Genomic DNA, 7,900 nt, shown 5'->3' on the forward strand with positions numbered 1-7,900 from the left:
GGCAGTTACTTGGTTAGGTCTTTGACATCCCAGAAGAAAGATCCTAAAATGACTCATTTCACATTTCATATATTATTCAGAAATACTTAAGCCTTAGCTAGTTCATTTCATTCACAAAAAAACAATCCAAGAAAAGTGAAAGTTAACTGACACTGAAATCCCACTTAGAAGACAGGCTAAGAGACAAATAAACATATTGCCATCACCACAGGCAGGATCCTTCCTTTTCTCCATTAACAATACCACCTGTTTATTTTACAAATAGAAATTGCTGTAAGCAGTTTGGGCTCTTTTAATGTATTCAAGTGCTCCATTTCAGCTAGTTGAGAAATCTCCACTGAAATTACATATGCAAAGGAAAGAGGATTCTAGAGAAGGAACTTCGAAAATTTTTTTGCTTATTTATGTGTACTTTGTATTTGGTATAGAGAGGAAACTGGATGGATGACAGTATCTCCCTCCAGAATTATTCTGAGGACAAATGGATGATCCATTTTACTACCTAAGCCTTGATCCACTGTACACTTTGAATTGAGAGCCATGCATGGAATATCAATAAAGATGTTTTCAGGTCAAAGAGAACTGGATTGAGGTTATCCTGCCAATGACCACTAGGGATTACATAGGGAGTGATTCTCAACCTTGGCTGCACATTAGAATCACCTAAAGCCCAGGTTGCACAACAGACCAACAAAATGTAAATGTCTAGAGGGGGGTCCTATGCAATTCTAATGTGCAACCAATATGAAGAACTGGGTCAACTAGTCCTGTAATAGAAAGCATAAGGCCGGTGTTCATCCAAGCTAGAGAGAGAAAAGGTAAGAATCCATGGCTTCTGTCCAGATTTATGGATTTAACATGCTGCAATCAAACTACCTAGGCATTTTTTCACTTTCTTTTTAAATAAATAACTGGCTGTAATAGGCAGCAACACCAATAGTAAAGTACTGATTTAGGTAAGAAGGCTGCACCTTAAGTATGTGTTACAGCAAAAGATCAGGGGACAGGCCTAGGACAAAACTCTGGGCACAAACAAAAGATAAGCCAGAAGGAAAAATTTTCCTAAGCAAGAATTAATTCCTGGGTCTAGGATATTAGCATGGTTTATAGGCAGAGAACTATGCTACAGGTAGGAAAAAAAATAAATAGTCGTGGTAAAAAGATTCATATAATTTAATTTTACCACTTCATCTCCCTACAAGATTTTTACTGCATTTGGGCAGAAATTACTGTATCAGTTGTCATTTGTGAGTAATGCTTGTCTTATTATTTGGAATTTCACATTCTCTATATCTCCACTTGCCGTATCCAAAGTCACCAGGAAACTACTTATCAGCTAGTACCCAAAATATGGGAGCCAATCTCTAAAAATCTGAAAATGGATCACTCTCTCATTTCACTTGTAAACAGAGAATCCCTGTTTAGACATTTAGACAATATAATCAGTGTATTAGGGTGAAAAGCATTTCCACAAGGTAGAAAGCATTCTGGGATATCAAAGGACCAACAGTTCCTCCTTAGCTGTAAGAAATATTAGAAAAGTGGGCAAGTTGACTTGGCTCAGTGCACTAGTGCCCCAAACAGAAAATAAATTGAGTGCTACAACTGGATTTAAAGATTAGGTGGTCTGCCTAGTGGCATATTACTATTGAAACAACTTTCTGACACCTACAACATTCAGGTGAGGACATCATGACTATTATAACAATACTGACATTAAAAACAAGAATATCTCTTTGGAGAGATTAAAAGTAAAAGAGGTCATCTGAAAATCCATCATGGGCCAGGTGTGGTGACTGGCGCCTGTAATCCCATCACTTTGGGGAGGCTGAGGTGGTAGGATCGCTTGAGCCCAGAATTTTTTTTTTTTTTTTTTTTTTGAGACGGAGTCTCGCTCTTGTTGCTCAGGCTGGAGTGCAATGGTGCGATCTTGGCTCACTGCAACCCCCACCTCCTGAGTTCAAGCGATTCTCCTGCCTCAGCCTCCCGAGTAGCTGGGATTACAGATGCCACCACCACACCCAGCTAATTTTTTGTATTTTTAGTAGAGACAGGGTTTCACAATGTTGGCCAGGCTGGTCTCGAACTCCTGACATCAGGTGATCCGCCTGCCTCGGCTTCCCAAAGTGCTGGGATTACAGGTGCGAGCCACCGCATCCAGCCAAACCTAGACGTTTAAGAGGAGACTGGGCAACATAGGGAGACTCCATCTTTACCCAAAAAAAAAAAGAAGTTGAGGATTCAAACAAATGTTACACATCATTAAAAGGAATTAGGTGTTTTAGTCTTTAAAAACAGACTTGACCTCCACTGGCTACTCATGCCAAACAGAAGCCAGTGGATAAAAGCAGTAAACCGGGAGAAGTTTGTGGAAGAGAGAAAAAAAAGCACTAAACTCAAGTGTTCTGACATTGTTTGATTTGGGCAACAAAATCAAATATTAATATCTGAACATGGTAAGAATTTCAGATACTGCAGCCTCTGTATTTCGGGTCTGGCTTTCCTTTGCTTGCTACAGAAAGCTATACTCTTTTTCAGCCAAGTGCTCAGAGGTAGAGAAGCTGAAGTGAGTATAGAGAAGAATGGGGTAGACAGTGGCTGAGGAATCCAGCTTCCTGCCCAAGGGACTACAGAGCAATCGTGAATATGCTCAGTCTCTAGTGGGAGGTAGGATATTCTACACTGACTTTTATGCCTTCATGAAATACCTTTTTCTCACATACACACATAAACTTACACACACATAGCTGGCAACTCACAGCAATATTGCAATTCACAGCAACAGTATACCTATCCCAACAGCTACTTTCAATCTAAGTTTTATATTAATCTCCAACCCTACTCAGGTAGATGGCAAGCCAAATTTATTTTTTTGAGGTCCCTCCTTTTGCCAGGTTTTAAAACATACATTTCACTTTTACACCTACATCTTTTTTCTCTAAAGAAAAGCTGCATTAAGTGGGTGCATTGTGTTATAACATCTTTATAAATAGAAAGTGCAAGAAATAATTTTCTTAGCCAAAATACAAAGTAACAAAAAGCTCTTAGCCTACTATGCCAAGAATTTGATTTTTAGAATTAATGATACAGCTAACAAAATGCTTCTGTGCTACCAAGGTCACAGTAGATGACTAAATATATTTATAAACATACATTTATGAAAAAATAGCCAAACTTCCCATAAGTTATTTGCATGAACTATCTTTAGTATACCCACTCTGGGTTCAATGCACATGCATATACAATGGAATTATATTAGTGTTATTTTTATTGTGTCAGTTTTCCAAAAAGAAAACAGACTTTTTAAAAAAAATTCAAGTTACATGATTTAAATTTTTGTAAAAATATCAGAAATGCCATATACATTCTAAATATTTCTGCTATCTAACTGATAGCCATTCTAGAGATGGACTTCAGTCACACTTTTAGTGACCCCTTTTTTAGCATCTTGGCTTCCAGAGGAAATACATTTTAAGCTTTGTTCCCTGCACTGCAATTCTGTTTTTTTCAGTGGTTCTTAAAGAACCACTATAGTTAGGATTCTACTACTTTATAGGAAACTCAGTGGATCATCTTCAAATACGTCATAAACATCTGCTTCAAGATGCGACTAAAAGCAGAAATCTAAACCTTAAGGAATTTCTACTCACTCAGGTTGTTGTATTAGCTTGAAATGGTTTAGATTTGTGATGCTGAAAATAAAGAATAAATATTTGGTCAATCTACAAGGTTCCCTTTTTTCTGGCTTTGTTCTCTCTTGCAATTTAAGACCACATTTAAGAATTATTTAAATGAATAGTAAGAATTATTTTTCATGCAAACACCAAATGATTTCAAACTTAGATTCACAGAGAATCTATAGGAGGGCCCAAAGGGCTATAATAGAGAATGAGAGACATTTCCATAGATCATCATAAGATTTTTCATTCCCTGGGACAATATTTTCAAAGGCTTTCTCTGTTATAAAGGGCAGACTACACCAGAGTGGATTATACCAGAGTGGAAACGTGAATCCAAAAGAAAGTTTTAAGGCCTTTAATTTTTTATTCATTAAAATTTGCCCCTTAACATGTTAAGAATGAACCGGAAAAAAATAAAATAATTTGCCCTAATCTTCATATGATAAAATCTAATTAACCTTTATGCCTGGCCGGGCGCGGTGGCTCACGCTTGTAATCCCAGCACTTTGGGAGGTCGAGGCGGGCGGATCACGAGGTCAGGAGATCGAGACCACGGTGAAACCCCGTCTCTACTAAAAAATACAAAAAAAAATTAGCTGGGCGTGGTGGCGGGCGCCTGTAGTCCCAGCTACTCGGAGAGGCTGAGGCAGGAGAATGGCGTGAACCCGGGAGGCGAAGCTTGCAGTGAGCCGAGATTGCGCCACTGTACTCCAGCCTGGGTGACAGAGCGAGACTCCGTCTCAAAAAAAAAAAAAAAAAAAAAAAAAAATCTTTATGCCTAAAAGCCTCAAACATTCCATCTCTGGTTATTCAACTACAAATGCCAAGGTCTTCTTTTTCCCTTCCCAGGATTTTGTAGGTACCCTAAATTAAGTCTTCAGCATTGAGTACCCCTTTATTTCCTGTATTTGTAATTGCTGAGGCCTGACCTAGAACAGAGATCTCTTTACTCTGATAACTGCAGATGATCAGTAGGAAGCCCACACAGCTAATGCTCCAAGAATTCATTGCACACGGACTGGATAATCTCAAACCTTTCTTAAGAAGTGTATTGATTTGGGGTTCATCAATATGGACAGTGAAATTCATCCTCTGTCCATATTTCTTCTCAGAGCAGGAACAGTCTAGTAAGACAGCACGAGTTTAAATAAGGCATCCTAAATCTGACACATCTAACCAAAAATCAAAAAACTTCAATGATCTGCTATTTTAAATGAGAGAGGCTGGTAACAACTGCTAATTTTAAAATATTAACAACATATAAAATTGGGCGATGAATTTTCCTGTATGAAAAGTAACAAGAATGAAAGGAACTGATTCATCATCTAGCACAAAATCATGCTAGAGGAGGTGTAGAGGTAGAGATGGGATTAAGATAATTAGGTAAAACTTTTCACTATCTCAAGAATATGATCCATGTAGCCACCCAATAGAAACTCCTGTTGAAAGAGATTCAGTAGCCATGCAATGTTTCCATACCACAAGAGTATTCACCTATTTGTAAACTTAAAATACAACTGATATCTCTAATAAATCAAATTATTTAATAGTAGGCTTTTGGGGCCTGGCACACTGGCTCATGCCTGTAATCCCAGCACTTCAGGAGGCCGAGGAAGGTGGATCTCTTGAGTCCAGGAGTTCAAGACCAGCTCAGGCAACACGGTGAGATCCCGTCTCTAAAAATACACAAAAATTAGCCAGGTGTAGTGGCACACGTCTGGAGTCCCAGCTACTTGGGAGGATGAGATGGGAGGATTGCTTGAGTCCAGGAGGTTGAGGCTGCAGTGAGCTGTGATTGCACTACTGCACTCCAGCCTGGGTGACAGAGTGAAACTCTGTCCTAAAAAAAAAAAAAAAAAAAAAATTAAGCTTTTTACTCCCTCTAGAGTATTTCCAGCTCCGCATGTAGTTACTGTGGCTTCAGAGCAAAAACAGGCAAATGTTCACAACTTGGAACACAGTACAAAATGAAAATTTTGCTATAATATAAATGAAACTTGGAGGGAGAGGGCAGCAAATGAAGTATGCTCCAGATATTTGTCTCATTCTCCTTCTAGCTCCTTTAGTGACCCATGGTAGACATAATAAATGGTTTTTACAGCACAAACAATTGATGAATAAACATCAAAGAGTCAAGACAAAAAACAAAACAAAAAAAACATTAACACATTAAAAATAGCCCCAAGTCCTGGACATGCCTTCCATAAAGTGGTAGGGTATTTCTTCTCTCCTTAAATTTGGGCTGACCATTGAGTTCTTTTTTCCCCCCTCATTCTTGCTGTCATCTTACCATTAAGTTCTTTGACCAAGATTACAGTGGCGGCTATATAATAGTTCTAGGCCTGGCCTTTAAGTTGACTAGATTCTTCTGCCCAGCCTTTCAGAGGCCTTAGCTGTCCTTGTAGTAAGTCTGACTACCTTGATGAAGAGAACATATGAAGAGTCCTTAGACTTCATGGAGAGAAAGAGGAGCCCTGCTGAGCCCATCCTTCCAGTCTCCCCACCAAAGTGTCAGGTATGTAAGTAAGATCATCTTGGACACTCCTTCCAGACTTGTCTAACCACCTGCTGAATACCACCAGGTGACCTAATTCATTGTCACAGGGAGCAGAATTGCCCAGACAAGCCCTTCCTGGATTTTCTGATTCACAAAATCATGATATAGGAAATGGCTGATTTTAAGTAATTAAAATTACTTAATTTTAATTAAGTTTGTTACACAGCAATAGGTAACTGGAACTCTATCTTTCAATTTCTGCCTTGATAGTACCTCACTCACTATTAGACCTAACCACACGGGTGACTCCTTTGAATCAGTGGGCAATATCCACCAAAAATATTCACTATTCAACTCTGCTTAGAGATCAACTGCATCGGCTTTTGAAGAATCTTCTAATCACTCACTCTTGAATTACACATTCACAAAAAGCAGTACTGTTGCTGGCTACTATATATTCCAGTCAACTTCAACTCTTGATAAGTAAATGGAGTCAATATGACATCATGCAGATAGTCTGGGCTTTGGAATCAGATTGGTAAATACTGGCTCTGTAATTTACCAGTTATGTAACCTTGGGTTCATCAGTTTCCTCATCTATAAAATGTGATATAATTACACCTACTAGAGGCAACTCTAGTGTTAGCCTGAGTCAGCTGTGTCTGTTTCTTCCCATCTAAAATGAGGATGTTATCTACCCTCATGGGATTGTCATAAGGATTAGATGAGTTAATCAGTGTGAAGCACATAGAACTGTGCCTGGCACATAGTAAGCATTCAAAAAAAGTTATTTTTAACATTACTGTTATTACCTCATAGTATTATTGTATTAACCACAGTTATGATGATAAAGCACTTAATAAAGCTAATTCTGTCCCCTTTTTGATCTTTTATCTCTACAGTAAAAAGTGCAGGCTTTTCAAAAGCAATACATCCCAGACGACCAACCAAGTGGGCTTAGGACTCTCAAGTATAGGAAGACACATCACGTCTAAACTATGTCTAAAACCATTTTTATTATACAAATCCCGAGCACGTTGTCTGGTATCAAAAAGTACTTAATATTTACTTAATGAAACAGATTCTCTTATATATTACCTATCACTGCAGACAGGTGATTTCATAGAAGAGGAAATATGTTCCCATGAAATACCTTAACTCCTGGCATTACGGATTAACTGAAATCTTAAGATTCACAGTATATTAAATCATGGTGTAGGCCATATGAGATGCTGAATATAAAACTATCTTAACTGGGGCTGGGTGCAGTGGTTCATGCCTCTTAAGTCCAGCACTTTGGGAGGCCGAGGCGGGAGGATCAGTTGAGGCCAGGAGTTCAAGACCAATCTGGCCAACATGGTGAAACCCCATCTCTACTAAAAATACAAAAATTAGCTGGGCATGGTGGCACACGCCTGTAATCTCAGCTATTCGGGAGGCTGAGGCACGAGAATTGCTTGAACCAAGGAGGTGGAGTTTGCAGTGAGCCAAGATTGAGCCATTGCACTCCAGCCTGGACGACAGACCAAGACTCTGTCTTAAAGAAAACAAAACAACCCCTTTCTTAACTGGATGGTGTATTCTAGCCTCCTCAACAGGACCTATTGAGTAGACATGAAAGACGCAGGCAACAGACAAGTTTTTTTCATTAACTGCTTTGCTTTTGTAATTTACTTTCTTGTTTGAAGCTTCCAGTATTTGAGCTAATGGACTTCTTCTATGT

This window comes from Nomascus leucogenys, chromosome 12, assembly GCF_006542625.1.
Source record: "Nomascus leucogenys isolate Asia chromosome 12, Asia_NLE_v1, whole genome shotgun sequence".
In the NCBI taxonomy this organism is placed as follows: domain Eukaryota; kingdom Metazoa; phylum Chordata; class Mammalia; order Primates; family Hylobatidae; genus Nomascus; species Nomascus leucogenys.